Source organism: Gorilla gorilla, chromosome 1 (genome assembly GCF_029281585.2).
Source record: "Gorilla gorilla gorilla isolate KB3781 chromosome 1, NHGRI_mGorGor1-v2.1_pri, whole genome shotgun sequence".
Taxonomy (NCBI): Eukaryota; Metazoa; Chordata; class Mammalia; order Primates; family Hominidae; genus Gorilla; species Gorilla gorilla.
In genome coordinates this window covers 22,281,511-22,296,951 of record NC_073224.2, presented here as the reverse complement: position 1 = coordinate 22,296,951, position 15,441 = coordinate 22,281,511, and positions in this window count along the sequence as shown.

Here is a 15,441-nt window from a genome sequence, read left to right as displayed (position 1 = left end):
GATTGCTGGATCACATGGTAGTTCTATTTTCAGGTTTTGTGGAAACACCATACCATTTTTCATAATCATACAAATTTACATTCAGACCAAAAGTGTATAAAAGAGTTCCCTTTTCTCCACATCCCTGTCAGCAATTTTTTTTTTGTCTTTTAGATGATAGCCATTCTAACTGGAGTGACATGATATCTCAGTGTGGTTTTGATTTGCATTTCTCAGATGTTTAGTAATGTTGAGCATTTTAAAATATACCTGTTGTTGATTTGTATATGTTCTTTTGAGAAATGTCTATTCAGATCATTTTCCTCTTTCTAAATTAGACAATTTAGGGTGGGTTTTTTTTTCTTATGAATTGTTTGAGTTCTTTGTATATTCTGCATATTAATTCTTTGTCAGATGAATAGTTCGGAAATATTTTCTCTCATTCCTCAGGTTGTTTCTTCACTCTGTTGCTTGTTTTCTTTGCTGTACAGGAGCTGTTTAGTTTGATATAATCCTATTTGTCTGTTTTTACTTTTGTTTCTTTTGTTTTTGGGGCTTTGTCCATAAAATCTTTGCCTAGACCAATTCCTGAAGCATCTTCCCTATGTTTTCTCCTAGTACGTCTTATGTTTAGGTCTTTAATCCATTTTACAATTTTTTAAAAAATATGGTGCTAGATTGGGCTCTAATTTAATCTTCTGAATATGGATATCTAGTTTTCCCAGCAGCATTATTGAAAGACTATATTGTGATGCCTGCCACTTTATTCTTTTTGCCCAAAATTGCTTTAGGCTATTTGGGGTCTTTTGTGGTTTTATACAAATTTTAGCATTGTTTTTTTCCATTTCTGTGAAGAATGTTATTGGATTTTGATAGAAATAACATTGAATCTGTAGATTGCTTTAGATAGTATGGTCATTTTAATAATATTAATTCCTCCAATCCATGAACATGGGGTGTCTTTCCATTTATGTGTGTGTCCTCTTCACATTCTTTTATCAGTATTATATATATATTATACAGATTTTTTTATCTCCCTTGTTAAATTTATCCTTAGGTTTTTTTTCTGTAGCTGTTGTAAATGGGATTCTTTTTAAATTTCTTTTACAGCTCATTCATTATTGGTATATAGAAACACTACTGATTTTTGTGTGTTAATTAGGTATCCTGCAACTTTACCAAATTTATTTATCAAATCTAAGAGTTTTTAAATGGAGTCTTTAGGTTTTTCTATATATAAGATCATATCATCTACAAACAGAGAAAATTTGACTTTCTCCTATCCAATTTGGGTGCCCTCTCTTTGTTACTCCTGCCTAACCGATCTGGTTAGGACTTCCAGTACTATATTGAAAAGGAGTGCTGAAAGTGAACATCATTGTCTTCTAGCTCTGAGAGCAAAACCTTTCAACTTTTCCCCATTCATTATAATGCTGCCTGTGGTTTTGTCATGTGTGGCCTTTATTGTGTTGAGGCAGATTCCTTCTACACCTAATTTGTTAAGATATTTTATCATAAAGAAATAGTTACATTTTCTGCATCTATTAAAATGATCGTACGGTTTGTGTACTTCATCCTATTGATCTATTATGTTTATTGTTTGCACAGGTTGAACCATCCTTTCATTCCTGGAATAATACTATTTGATCATAGTATAAAAATATTTTGATGTGTTTTAAGATTTGGTTTGCTAGTATTTTGTTGAGGATTTTTGCATTTCTATTCACTAGGAATATTGTACTTCAGTTTTCCTTTTGTTGCTGTGTTCTTGTCTGATTTCAGTGTCAGGGTTATGCTGGCTTTGTAGAATGAGTTTGAAGAATTTTCTCTCATTCAAATTTTTGGAATAATTTGAGAAGAATTAATGTTAGTTTTTCTTTAAATGTTTGATAGAATTCAGCAGTGAAGCCATCTGGTTCTGGGCTTTACTTTATTGGGAGACTTTCTATTACCGATTCAATCTTGTTACTCATTATTGGTCTACTTAGGTTTTCTATTTATTTTTTGTTTAATGTTGATAGGTTCTATGTGTCCAGGAATGCATCCATTTCCTCTAAGTTTTTGAAAGTGTTGATATATAGTTGTTCCTAACAGTAACTAATGATTTTTTAAAATATTTCTGTGGTACTAGTTGTAATGTCTCCTTTTCATTTCTGATTTTATTTGAGCCTCCTATTTTTTTTTGTTCAGCTAATAGTTTTGGATATTGTTTATCTTTTCAAAAAACCAACTTTTTCTTTTGTTGATCTTTTGTATTTTTAGTTGATATTTTGTTTACTTTTGCTCTGATCTTTATTATCTCTTTCCTTCTACTAATTTTGGGTTTGATTTTTTCTTGGTTTTTTAGTTTTTTGAGGTGCATCATTACGTCATTAATTTAAAATCTTTCTATCTACTTCTTTGATGCAGATGTTTATTACTATAAACTATTCTCTTAAGTACTGCTTTTGTTGTACACCATAGGTTTTGGTGTGTTTGTTTCTGTTTTCACTTGTTTCAAAAATTTTTAATGTCTTTATTACTTTTTAAAGTGACCTATTGGTCATTCAGAAGCATGTTGTTTAATTTCAATGTATTTGTATGGTTTTGAAAGGTCCTCATGTTACTGTTTTTGTTTGTTTGTTTGTAGTTTTATTCCTCTGTGGTCAGAAAAGATACTTTATAAAACTGATACTTGTTTTGTAGCCTAACATGTAGTCTATGCTGGAAAATGTTCCATGGGCTGATGAGAAGAATATGTATTCTGTAGCTGTTGCATGAAATGTTCTGCAAATGTCTGCTAGGTCCATTTGGTCTAGAGTGTAATTTAAATCCAATGTTCTTGTGTTGATTTTTCTGTCTAGATGAACTATCCAGTGCTAAACGTGGGGTGTTGAAGTTCCCAAATATTATTGTATTGAGAATGATCTTTCCCTTTAGATCTAAAAATATTTACTTTATCTATTTGGGTGCTACACTGTTGAATTCATATATACACATAGATACAACTATTATGTCCTCTTGCTAAATTTATACCTTTATCTTTATGTAATGATCTTCTTTGTGTCTTTGTATAGTTTTTGATTTACAATCTATTTTATCTGATGTAAGTGTAGTTACTCCTACTTGTTTTGGTTTCTGTTTGTGTGGAATATATTTTTCCAATTCTTCGTTTTCAGTCTATATGTCTTAACAGGCAAAGTCCAGTTTCTCATAGGCAGCATATAGTTGGGTCTTGTTTTTGTTTATTCACCTAGTCTATATTTTTTAATTGGATAACTTAATCTGTTTACATTCAAGGTTATTTCTGTTGGCAAGAAACTACTCCTGCCATTTTATTAATTGTTTTATTGTTATTTTGCACATTTTTATTTCTTTCTTCCTTATCTATGGTTTATCTTTGTGCTTTGGTAGTTTTCTATAGTGATAAGAATTGATTCTTTTCTCTGTCTCATTTGGGTGTCTTTACCAGTGAGTTTTACAGCTTCACATGTTTTTATGATGGTAGTCATTGTTCCTTTTGCTTCTATATGTATAAATATTTTTAGCATTTCTTATAATACTGGTCTAGCAGTGATACATTCCCTTAATTTTTGCTTTATTTCTGCTTTATTTCTGAAGGATAATTTTGAGCAATATTGTGTTATTGGCTGGCAGTTTTTTTCTTTCAGCATTATCAATATATCATCTCATTCTCTCCTGGACTGTAAAATTTCTGCTGAGAAATCTGCTATTAGTCTAATGTAAATTACCTTATATGTCACTTGAGTTTCTCTTTTTCTGCTTCTAGAATTCTCTTTGTCTTGAAGTTTGATTAAATGTGCCTTGGAGAGAAGGTTTTTGGTTGAATCTATCTGGAGACCTTTAAGCTTCTTGGCTCTAGATGTCCATGTCTCTCTGAAGACTTAGAAAATTTTCAGCTATTATTTCATTAAATAGGCTTTCTATGATTTTCCCATCTTTTCTCCTTCTGGAAAACCCACAATACAAAGATTTGTTTACTTAATGGTGTTCTGTTGGCTTTCTTAATTTTTTTATTATTTTCTTTTTATCTATTATTTCAAAAGCCCTATCTCCATTTCAGAAATTCTTTCTTCCGTTTGATCTAGTTGGTTGTTGAAGCTCTTGACTTTATTTTTTATTTCATTCATTAAGTTTTTCAGCTCCAGATTTCTATCTGGTCCTTTTCAATGATATCTATCTGTTTGTTGAATTTCTCATTCAGATCATGAATTGTTTTTGCTGATTTTGTATAATTATTTATTTTTATTCTCTTCTATGTCACTGAGTTTCCTTAAGGTCATTATTTTGAATTCCTGCAAAGGAATTTCATAGATTTTTTTCCTTGGAGTCTGTTAATGAGGAATTTTTGGAGGTGTCTTTTTTACTTGCTTTTTCATGCTTCTTGTGTACATACATTGATATCTGCCCATCTGGTGAAATAGTCACCTCTTTCAATTTTATGAAGTAGCTTTAGTAGGGAAAAACTTGTTCTTATAGGTGTTTCCTATCGTGTCAGTTGGGTAAGGTGCTTTGGTTTTGATTTTGGGTAGGTGCAGTAGTTTAGTCTCCTTCTCATTTCTTTAGCTGCAATCAAAGTCAGCAGTATCTATGAACTCCTCAGTGGTCTAGAATTTGGATATTTGTAGAAACAGTGGTGTGGATACACTGGGGGTTAGGGCCCAAAGGCAGGTCAGTTTTCAAGCCTTGGTAGAGGGGTGTGCATCAGGTGCAATGGCTCTGCTTATTGTGAGGGTTGGGTTGCCAGTGGCAGCTGGCACCATGTATGCCACCTCCTGGCCCCTGGGAGGCACATGTGGTATGTAGCAGCCCCACTGGCTAAAGAAACAGTCACTGACAGCAGTGTCTGCTGATCTGGCAGTTCTCAGGCCCTGGAGAGCACATACATAGGCTTCACTGGTCTTGGAGGTAGCCTTCCTGCTGTACTGGACTTCCTATTCCCTGGGGTATATAGTGCTGCATGGACTTGCATGCTGGGGTCATGGCTGTACCTCTGAGTCTACCTGGGGTTTTAGCATTGCAGCCTTTTGTGAGGGCACGGTAGTACAATGGCAGAGCTTTGTAAAGGCTGTTGGGCTCCAGGATAAGACGCACTCCAGCAGTAGCTCTGTTCTTAAAATGGTGCCATGCCATAGCAGTTTGAGTCCTGGTGGGGTGTGTGTGGGGGGGAACAAAACATGAGTTCTTTCTCTGGAGTAATACACCTGCATGGATCCAGACAGCTCTCTATACTGATCTCAGGGCCTGCACAGACTGTAAGGCCCTTCTGTAGCTAGAATTGCAGCCATCCACATTGGAGATGGGGACTGATGGAGCTTTCACACTTACACTTTCCCTCCAGTGGGGAGTCTCTCTTAGTTCCAAGCCAATCTCAAATAGGTGCTTTACTTCCCTCTCTGTGATGCTATCCCAAATTTCTGTGTTTCAGAGGATTTTTGTCTCTCCCTTGCTGAACTTCAGTGGTCTCCCTTAGACATTCTATTTAAAGTGCAGTTATTTAAAAAAAAATTGTAGAGATGGGGTCTCGCCATAATGCCCAGGCTGGTCTTGAACTCCTGGAATCAAGTAATTATCCTGCCTCAGCCTCCCAGAGTGCTGGGATTATAAGCGTGAGCCACTGCGCCTGGCCAGAAATACAATTATTTCTTTGTTGTGCTGGTTCTTCTTTGCATCTCTAGTTTGCCATCGTCTCTCAGATTAAGGTAGGCTTTTTAGTTGCACAAATGTAAGCCAAATATACACTCCCCATTGGAAGAGAAACCCATGTTGCCACCTCTTTGTGTTGCAGTAAGATTAAATGAGATAACAGTACCTTGAATACAATATAAACTCAATAATTTTTCTTCCTTTTTATAATTTTGATATTTAAAAGGAAATTTAGGTGATTCAGTAAGATAAATGATCATTTCTGATTTGCCATTTGTGGAAATCCAAATTTTCGTTGAGTCTGGTTAAAGATAATTACATCTGTACCTGAATGAATTTTTAAATGGTGTTATTCATCTTGATGAGTCTTATATTTGTGTGACATAAAAAGAAAAAAAACTGCTGAAGAAAAAAGGCATCCATTGAACAAACTTGAACAATTTTTAAAAATACTCTTTGTTCCTTGGTATTAGGGAAATTCAATAAATAATTTTAAGCAAGTTAAGAACATGAAGAAAATAAACCTTCACATATGTGATCAAATGATTTTCGACAAGGTTACCAGAATACTCATTGGAGATAAGGACAGTTTTTTTCAACAAATGGTGCTGGGAAAACTGGATATCCACATGCATAAGAATGAAATTGGACCCTTATCCTAAAACATAAAGAAAAAAACTCAAAATGGATTTAAAAGCTCAAGTAGGACAAACCCCTATAAAATTTAGGAAAAAACATAGGGGAAATCTTCATAATATTGTATTTGGTAATGATTTATTGGAAATGATACCAAAAGCACCGACAGCAAAGGCAAAAATGAACACATGGTACTGTATGAAATTTAAAAACTTCTGTGTGTCAAATAACACAATCAGCAGAGTGAATAGGCAATCTATGAATTGTAAGAAAATATTTACAAATAATATATCTGATAAGTAGTTAACATCCAAAAACATATAAAGAACTCTCACACCGAAAATTAAGCTGGGAATGGTGGCTCATGCCCATTATCCAGCACTTTGGGAGGCCTGGGTGAGAGAACTGCTTGTGTTCAGGGATTTGAGAAAAGCCTGACCCACCCAGTGAGACCCCATCTCTAGAAAAAAAAATTTTTTTAAATAGCCAGGTGTATTAGTCCATTTTCACACTGCTATGAAGACGTACCTGAGACTGGATAATTTATAAAGAAAAGAGGTTTGATTGACTCACAGTTTTGCATGGCTAAGGAGGCCTCAGGAAACTTACAATTATGGTAGAAGGCAAAACAGACACATATTACACGGTGGCAGGTGAGAGAAGTGAGAGCTAAGCAAAGGGGTAAGCCCCTTGTAAAACCATCAGATCTCGTGAGAACTCACTCACTATCACTAGAACAGTATGGAGGAAACTGCCCCCATGATTCAACTATCTCCAGCTGGTCCTGCCCTTGATACATGGACATTATTAAAATTCAAGGTGAGATTTGGGTGGGGCCACAGAGCCAAACCATACCACTAGTTGTGGTGGCATGCACCTGTCGTCTCAGCTACTCAGGAGGCTGAAGTGGGAGGATCACTTGAACCTGGGAGGTTGAGGCTGCAGTGAGCCATGATCATGCCACTGCACTGCACCCTGAGTGGCAGAGTGAGATCCTGTTTGTTTGTATGTTTATTTGTTTGTTTTTAATAAAGAACAAAGAAAATCCAAATAGCACCATTAAAATGAGCAAAGGATTTAAATAGACATTTCTCCAAAGATGTTATACAAATTTCCCACAAGCATATAAAAAATTTTCAGCATCACTAATCATTAAAGAAATGTGAATTAAAACCACAATGAGTTATCACTTCATATCCATTATCATGGCTGCTATCAAAAGCCAAACAAAATTAAAAACCCCACAACTGTTGGCAAGTATATGGAGAAACTGGAACCCTTGCCCCACTGCTAGTGGAATATAAAATGTTGCAACCACTATGGAAAACATATACCTTCAAGAAATTAAAGGTAGAATTACCACGTAATCCAGCAATCCTACTTCTGGGTATATATCCAAAAGAATTAATAGCAAAATCTGGAAGAAATATTTGCACACTCATGTTCATAGCTGCATTCGTCAGAGTATCTGAATGGTGGAAGCAACCAGGCATTCATCTACAAATGAATAAATGACAAAATGTGATATATAAATATAATGGAATACTGATCAGCCAGAAAAAAGAAGGAAATTCTGACACATGCTACAATATGGATGAACTTTGAAGATATTATGCTAAGTGAGATAAGTCAATCACAAAAGGACAATACCATATTATTCCAATCATATGAGGTATCTAGAGTGGCCAAATTCATACAAAGAAAAGGTAGAATACTGTTTGCCTGGGGCTAGAGAGTGGTGGAAAGAGGGAGTGATTGTTTAATGGGCAGAAAGTTTCAGTTTTGCAAGATGAAACATCTGGAGATCTATTGCTCAGCAATGGAAATATACTTAACACTATTGAACTGTGTAGTTAGAAATGGTTAAGATGGGAAATTTTATGTTATGTGGTTTTTTGCCACAATTAAAAATAATAATAGCTTTTAAATGGCCCCCAACTCTACTCTCTAAAAAAAATGAATATTTTTACACATATTTTGCCCTGATATAGAACCATTTGGAGCTAGGATATTTATCCTGAAATTGAATTCATAGGTAAAACAATTGGTCTTCAGTGGTTAGGAATTGGTCCCGTTTTCTGTATTGACATGCTTCCTGGTGCCTCTGTGAATGTGAATAGTTTCATTTGTATTTCCCATCCCCTTTTCTCTGGTTTAACTGAGCTCAGTGTCTTAGTACAAACAAGTTACTGACTACATCCACAGCAAAATAATTCTTAGCAATAAAAGAATTTCACAAAATTTAAAGATTTCATTTATTTGTGAAATTCTCCAAAGGAGGGCAAGGTTTGAAGCAGGCTATCATTCTTTAATAAATTCAGTTCACCTGCATGCCACAGAATAGAGGGTGTTCATTTTGACCTCTTGAGCGTGCAAATAAAGGGATTCACTACATAATTCTGACTTCTTAGAAATAATTGGTAGAAATGCATTGTCCAAATCTTACCACCCTCAAGATCAAATCACCCTTTGTCTCTGATCTTTCTCCAGTAACTTCAGGTCCTAGTGTTCCCTTTTGTTTCTCTACCTAATAGAACTCATAAATGAATGGTAAAATTGGTTGAATGCTATGGAGATCTTGAATAAAAGATCTTGATTGAAAGATCTTTGAGAGCAGTGACCATAGTTTATATCTCTTCTGTGACTCTGGTGCTAGCACACTGTTTGTCATGTGATCATTCCGTTGTTCCTGCATTAACTATGACTAGTGCCCCCTTTAATCTTCAAGTGTTACAGTTTACTCATGAGCTACGTTACATGAGAGGGATATTAGCCCGACTCTGTAGAGTGGGAACTGGGATCTGCGGATTGTTTCTTTCCAAAGACATTAGACAGCTCTCCTAGTTCTCATATCCACCATGTGCCCATGCTTTCAGCTTTACCTGGTGCCTTCATTCCTGATCTTTCCAGAGTTCTGTGTTTCCAACCAGCTTGCTTCTTGTTGGCTTCCACACACCAACTCTCCACAGGCTGAGGATTCATCTTTGCTTGACTGCCACTCAGTTACCACTTGTCCATCACTTCTCCATCTTCCCAAAGTTGGTAAGCGTGTTTACTTTTTTTTCCTTGTGTGTTTATGCCTTTGGTTTTTAAATTCATTCGTTTATTTAAAACTATTAGGCCAGGTATGGTGGTTCACGTCTGTAATTCCAGCACTTCCTGGGGCTGAGGCTGGTGGATCACTTGAGGTCAGGAGCTTGAGAGCAGCCTGGCCAACATGGTGAAACCCTGTCTCTACTAAAAATACAAAAATTAGCTGGATGTGGTGGCACGCACCTGTAGTCCCAGCTAATCCAGAGGCTGAGGGAGGAGAATTGCTTGAACCCGGGAGGCGGAGGTTGCAGTGAACCAAGATCACACCACTGCACTCCAGCTTGGGTGGCAGAGCGAGACTCCATCTCAAAACGAACAAACCACCAAACAAACAAAAAAAAAATTCATTTTCTGTCACGTTAGTATGATTCAAGAGACAAATTTTTGTTTTTAATCTATCATGTTTAGCTGACCACCTCACTGTACCTTTATTGTCAAAGCAAAGTTTAATCCTGAGAATGTTCTATTCAGAGAAAAGTGGCTTGGCTGTGGAGTTGGGAAATGAGGAGGGGCAAGAGATAAGATTTCAAGGGGATTCCTTTGCACTGACAAGGATTTCACACTAAGTTCAGAAAGCAATGCAGAACTTCTGAAGAAATTTAATTAGAAATCTAAGACACTTTTATATGGTTTGGTTTCTCTCATCTTTAAACTCCCATTGGATTTTTGGTCTCCAGCCCAGCACAATCCAAAAGAACTATCTGAAATGATACAAATGTTCTCTGTCTACACTATCCAATGTGGTAGCAACTAGCCTCAACATATGATTATTAAGAACTTGAAATGTGACTAGCAAAACTGAGGAACTGAATTTTAAATTTTATGCAATTTAATAATAAATTTAAATACACACATGTAATTAGCATCTCTTGAATTAGACACCACAGCTCTTGCTTTTGAGATTTGATTTCATAATTTCCTAATTATTTCATTTGTTTCCATTGTGTAACCCCAAACAGAGTCTAAGACTCTAAAGATAGTGATCTGTTCTAATAATAACCTTGACTCACAGTTCAATAGCACATAGCAGGCTGGGCACAGTGGCTCACGCCTCTAATCCCAGCACTTTGGGAGGCCGAGGCGGGCAAATCACCTGAAGTCAGGAGTTCGAAACCAGCCTGGCCAACATGGTGAAACCCCGTCTCTACTAAGAATATATAAATTAGCTGGGCGTGGTGGTGTGTGCCTGCAATCCCAGCTACTCGGGAGGCTGAGGCATGAGAATCACTTGAACCCGGGAGGCAGAGGTCGCAGTGAGCCGAGATCACACCACTGTACTCCAGCCTGGGTGACAGAGGAAGACTCTACCTCAATAAATAAATAAATAAATAATCAAAAATAAAAAGAAATCAATAGCCTGTAGCACAGAGCTATACATTGGACTTCTCCCTGATTATGATGCCCAGGGAAGAATTCTGAGCTGAGAATCAGGAGTTCTAGTTTGGTCCTGCCACTAACAAGCTAGGTGACTTTGGGAAAATTTATTAATTTCTTGAGTCACAGTCATGTCAAAAAAATGATTAACAACTGGGTCCCAAATTATTTGTTACCAATAGTAGTTGCAGTGTTACTGCTTTTATCAGTAAATGAGAGGAGCTGTGCAACCCTCTGAGTTTTGCATTTCCAGTGCAATTGAAGGGAAAGCTAGAGTGCTTGGAATTCCCTTGGGAGGACATGCTAGAAAAGGTTTGGGGCCGGGCACGGTGGCTCAAACCTGTAATCTCAGCACTTTGGGAGGCCGAGGTAGGCAGATCACTTGAGGTCAGGAGTTTGAGACTAGCCTAGCCAACATGGTGAAACCTGGTCTTTAAGAAAAATACAAAAATTATCTGGGCATAGTGGAGCGCACCTGTGTTCCAGCTACTTGGGAGGCTGAGGCAGGAGAATCGCTTGAACCCAGGAGGTGGAGGTTGCAGTGAGCCAAGATTGCACCATTGGACTCCAGCAGAAAAAAAGAAAAAGAAAAAGTTTGGATCTAGTATTAGGAAGTTAAACGAGGAATCTGCACCTTGTATCGTCCCCTTCAGGGAGACTCAGCACCTGTGTGCATCAGCCCTCTTCTGAAGAATTTCTGACAAATTGGCCAACATTCTGTATACCTCAAAGAGCCTCAGTACTTTGAAAATGTGAATTTGCCTGACCTGGCATCCTTCAATGGGCAAAGGAGGAGCATCTATGCAGTGTGTTAACTTCCTGAACCCATCAGACTTTTTGGGGTGGTGGAGGAGTTTGAATTTGATTTGTAGAAAGTTCATAATCACTAATAGTATGGACAGATGCTGAAAGATATCTAGAAAGACAGTGGAAGCCCGAGAGCAGTTGAAACTATGAGTAAGTAAACAACCAGCAGAGAAAGAGAAGGACAGTAGAGAAAAATGATTAGTCACAGTAGAGCAATTGAATCACTGTAATAATAAAGTAATGGGGTAGTGAGTAGAGACCACCGGTGATTAAAGAGACTTCAAGATGACCTGATCACTAATTACCTCCTGATGACCTAATTATATCCAGTGTCCCTGAAGCCCAGCTATGCCACTGTATTTCTCACTTCCCAAGTCCTTACCTTGAGGTGACCCATAGACTCCTACTTTGAGGTAATCTAAGTACCCTGTGTTCCCTTGCATGCTAAAGAAAACCTAAATATAGAAATAAATGCTGACTTAATCAGTCTCTCTGGGCTCACTCACCTCAGTGCAACATTTTGGGGTTGAGCCAGATGACCTTCAAAGCTCTTTTCAGCTGTAATTTTTATTTCAACACAAGATTATACTGGGGCAAAGTAGATGGTTTGCACAGCAGTGCTCTAAGAATATGAAAGAAAAAGAGGTCACCACAGCCTGGAGTTGTCAAAAAGGCTTTGTGGAGGGGTCACGGGCATAAGAATGCTGCCTGGACCTCTAACTGATTCTAAATTTGACAGAAGCTCAGGTGAAGAGCACCGCAGCGTGAGCTGGTTCAATCCTTTTGTGAGCCTGTCTCTGCATAATAACTCTATTTTAAAATGTGGGTTTTTTCTCAATTACAAATATCTATTTATTGGAGAGGAAAATAAACAAAAGTAAAATCATAATTACCTCCATTACCTAGTGATGGTGATTATTAATAAATTCAACTATTTATCTCCTTTTCATGCTGTTTTCTTCTCTCTATCGCTCTCTCTCTCTGTTTAAAGTGATAGACAGAGTCTTGCTCTGTCACCCAGGCTAGAGTGCAGTGGCGTGATCACCCATCACTCACTGCAGCCTCCTGGGTTCAATTAGTCCTCCCACCTCAGCCTCCCAAGTAGCTGGGACTACAGGCATATGCCATCATGCCTGGCTAATTTTTTCATTTTTTGTAGAGACAGGATCTCACTATGTTGCCCAGGCTGGTATTGAACTCCTGGGCTCAAGCAATCCTCCCTCCTTGACCTCCCAAAAGTGCTGGGATTACAGGTGTGAGCCACTGTTTCCAGCCTTCATGCCCTTTTCACCCAACATGCATTGTAAATATTTTTTGGTCATTAAGCTTTTTATGAAAATTAGACTTTAATAGCACACAAAATTATGTCATATGGATATACCAAAATTTAACTAAAGTTTCTCTCATTTTTCAATATTTTAAAAAATGCCTTGGAGAATATACATGAATCATGTACATTTTTGATACTCTTCTTGGATAAGCCACTGAACACAGATGTCTTCATCTGCTCAGGCTGCTATCACAGCATACCACAGATTGGATGGCTTATAAAAAACAGAAATGTCTTTCTCATAGTTCTGGAGGCTAGAAAGTCCAGGGTCAAGGTGTTGATAGATTCGGTGCCTGGTGAGGGCCTGCTCCCTGGTTCATAGATGGCATCTTCTCGCTGTGTCCTCACATGGTGGAAGGGGTGAGGGAGCCCTCCAGGGCCTCTTCTGTAGTGGCACTAATCCGATTCATGGGGCCTCCACCCTCATGATCTAATCACCTCCCAAACCCTCCCCCAAATCCTACTTCCATTACCTTGGGAGCTAGGATTTCAACACAAAATTTTGGGGGTGAGGACACAAACATTCAGCCCATAATGGCAGAATTTTGAACATTCATAAAATGTTTCTGAGACTCCCTGCTAAAGTGTCCACCAGAAAAGTGGTGCCAACTTATGCTCCTACCGGAAAAGACTATGAAAGTTTTACACTGGGGTCGGTATTGAGTATTACCTTTTACTCCAAAACTTTTGTCAGATTGCCATGTGATTATAAAATCGTATTCTATTGTCCACTTCTTTGATAATTAATGCAATAATCTGCCTTCATGTTTGATGGACATTTAAGTTTCTCCTTTTGTGAATCATCTCTTCAAACCATTTACCTGTTTTTCTATTGTTGTGCTTATCTCTTTCTTGCTGATTTGTAAGAACTCCCTGTATATAAAGGATATTCTCATTTGTCTGTGCAAGAGTAAAAACATTGACATTTCCCTGCGGCTAAAAGGGAAAATGACTTCCCCCCCTCTTTTTTTTTTTTTTTTCAGAACATTTTCTTAGGAAAAAAAAAACTAGTATTTATAAATCCTTCCCCTGTCCCCTTGATATACAGGTAAATCTTTTTAAAGGCTAAACAAATTTCTTGTGAGCTTTATAACCCATAAATGTTTTTCTTAAGGGCCTGAGAGGCATTTCTTGGAAATATAAACATTAAGGAAGATAGTGCCCCTATTTTCTGGTTCCTGTGGGAGCTTGCTGTAAGCTTTGACTGATACTTGTCCTAGAGATAAGAGAAATTTTATTTTCTTTCAAATAAAGCAATTAACCAGCACAGATGTCTACCCCAATTACCAGGTGAATATTAAGCAAATGGCTCTTGTCAAGTTCTCTTACATAAGGACAGTTTATCATTATTCCTGGGAACATGCATGTGATAGATTGCATCTACTTGGCTATATTAAAAAGACAGACTACTTTCTGGTTTGTAATCTCATTAGCATATTACCTGTGATGTGCATCACAGTCTGTGTTAATGCTTACTTAATAATAAGTTTGTTAGGCTGGGCATGGTGGCTCATGCCTGTAATTCCAGCACTTTGAGAGGCCAAGACAGGAGAATCACTTAAGCCCAGGAATTCACAATGAGCCTGAGCATAGTAGGAGATCCCGTCTCCACAAAAATTTTTTAAAAATTTAACCAGATGGGGTGGTGTGTACCTGTAGTCCCAGCTACTGAGGAGGCTGAGGCAGGAAGACTGCTTGAGCCTAGGTGGTCAAGGCTGCAGTGAGCCGTGACCATGCCACGGCACTCCAGCCTAGGTTACAGAGCAGGACTCTGTCTCAAAAAAAAGACCCCAAAAAGCCCAGAAAACATGTAAAGCACTTAGAACAATGCCTGACACCAGTTGGCACTCAAAAATATTAATTAATACTATCATAAAATCTCATTATTGCTAATATATTTAATATGGGAATATTTCTTTTTCTTTTTCTTTTCTTTTCTTTTTTTTTTTTTTTTTGAGATGGAGTCTCACACTGTTGCCTGGGCTGGAATCTGGTGGCACGATCTTGGCTCACTGCAACGTCCATCTCCTGGGTTCAAGCAATTCTCCTGCCTCAGCCTCCCGAGTAGTTGGGATTACAGGCATCTGCCACCATATTAATTTTTTTGTATTTTTAGTAGAGATGGGGTTTTACCGTGTTGGCCAGGCTGGTCTCGAACTCGTGACCTCGTGATTCGCCCACCTCAGCCTCCCAAAATGCTGGGTTTATAGGCGTGAGCCATCGCGCCCAGCCGGGAAGATTTCTTTTCTTCTGGAATAGCTGTTCTTAAACCAATGTCAGCATTATAATTGTTAGCATGTTAGAACAAAGAAATGGTGTTTGTTGTGTGAGCCTGTGAGCCTCAGTTTTTTCATCTGTTAATTCCTCACGGAATTATTGTGTGAATGTGAACATTGAGGGACATGGTATATTAGTTTGCTAGGGTGGCTGTAATGATGTACCACAAGCTAGATTATTGATGAATGTTGTGAGACTTCAGTTCTTGTCCTCTTAGTTTAAAGGAATTGAAACAGAGACACACAGCAAAAGAAGTGCAGCATACAGTAATTAATTGAAAAGGAAAAAGAATATTCTGA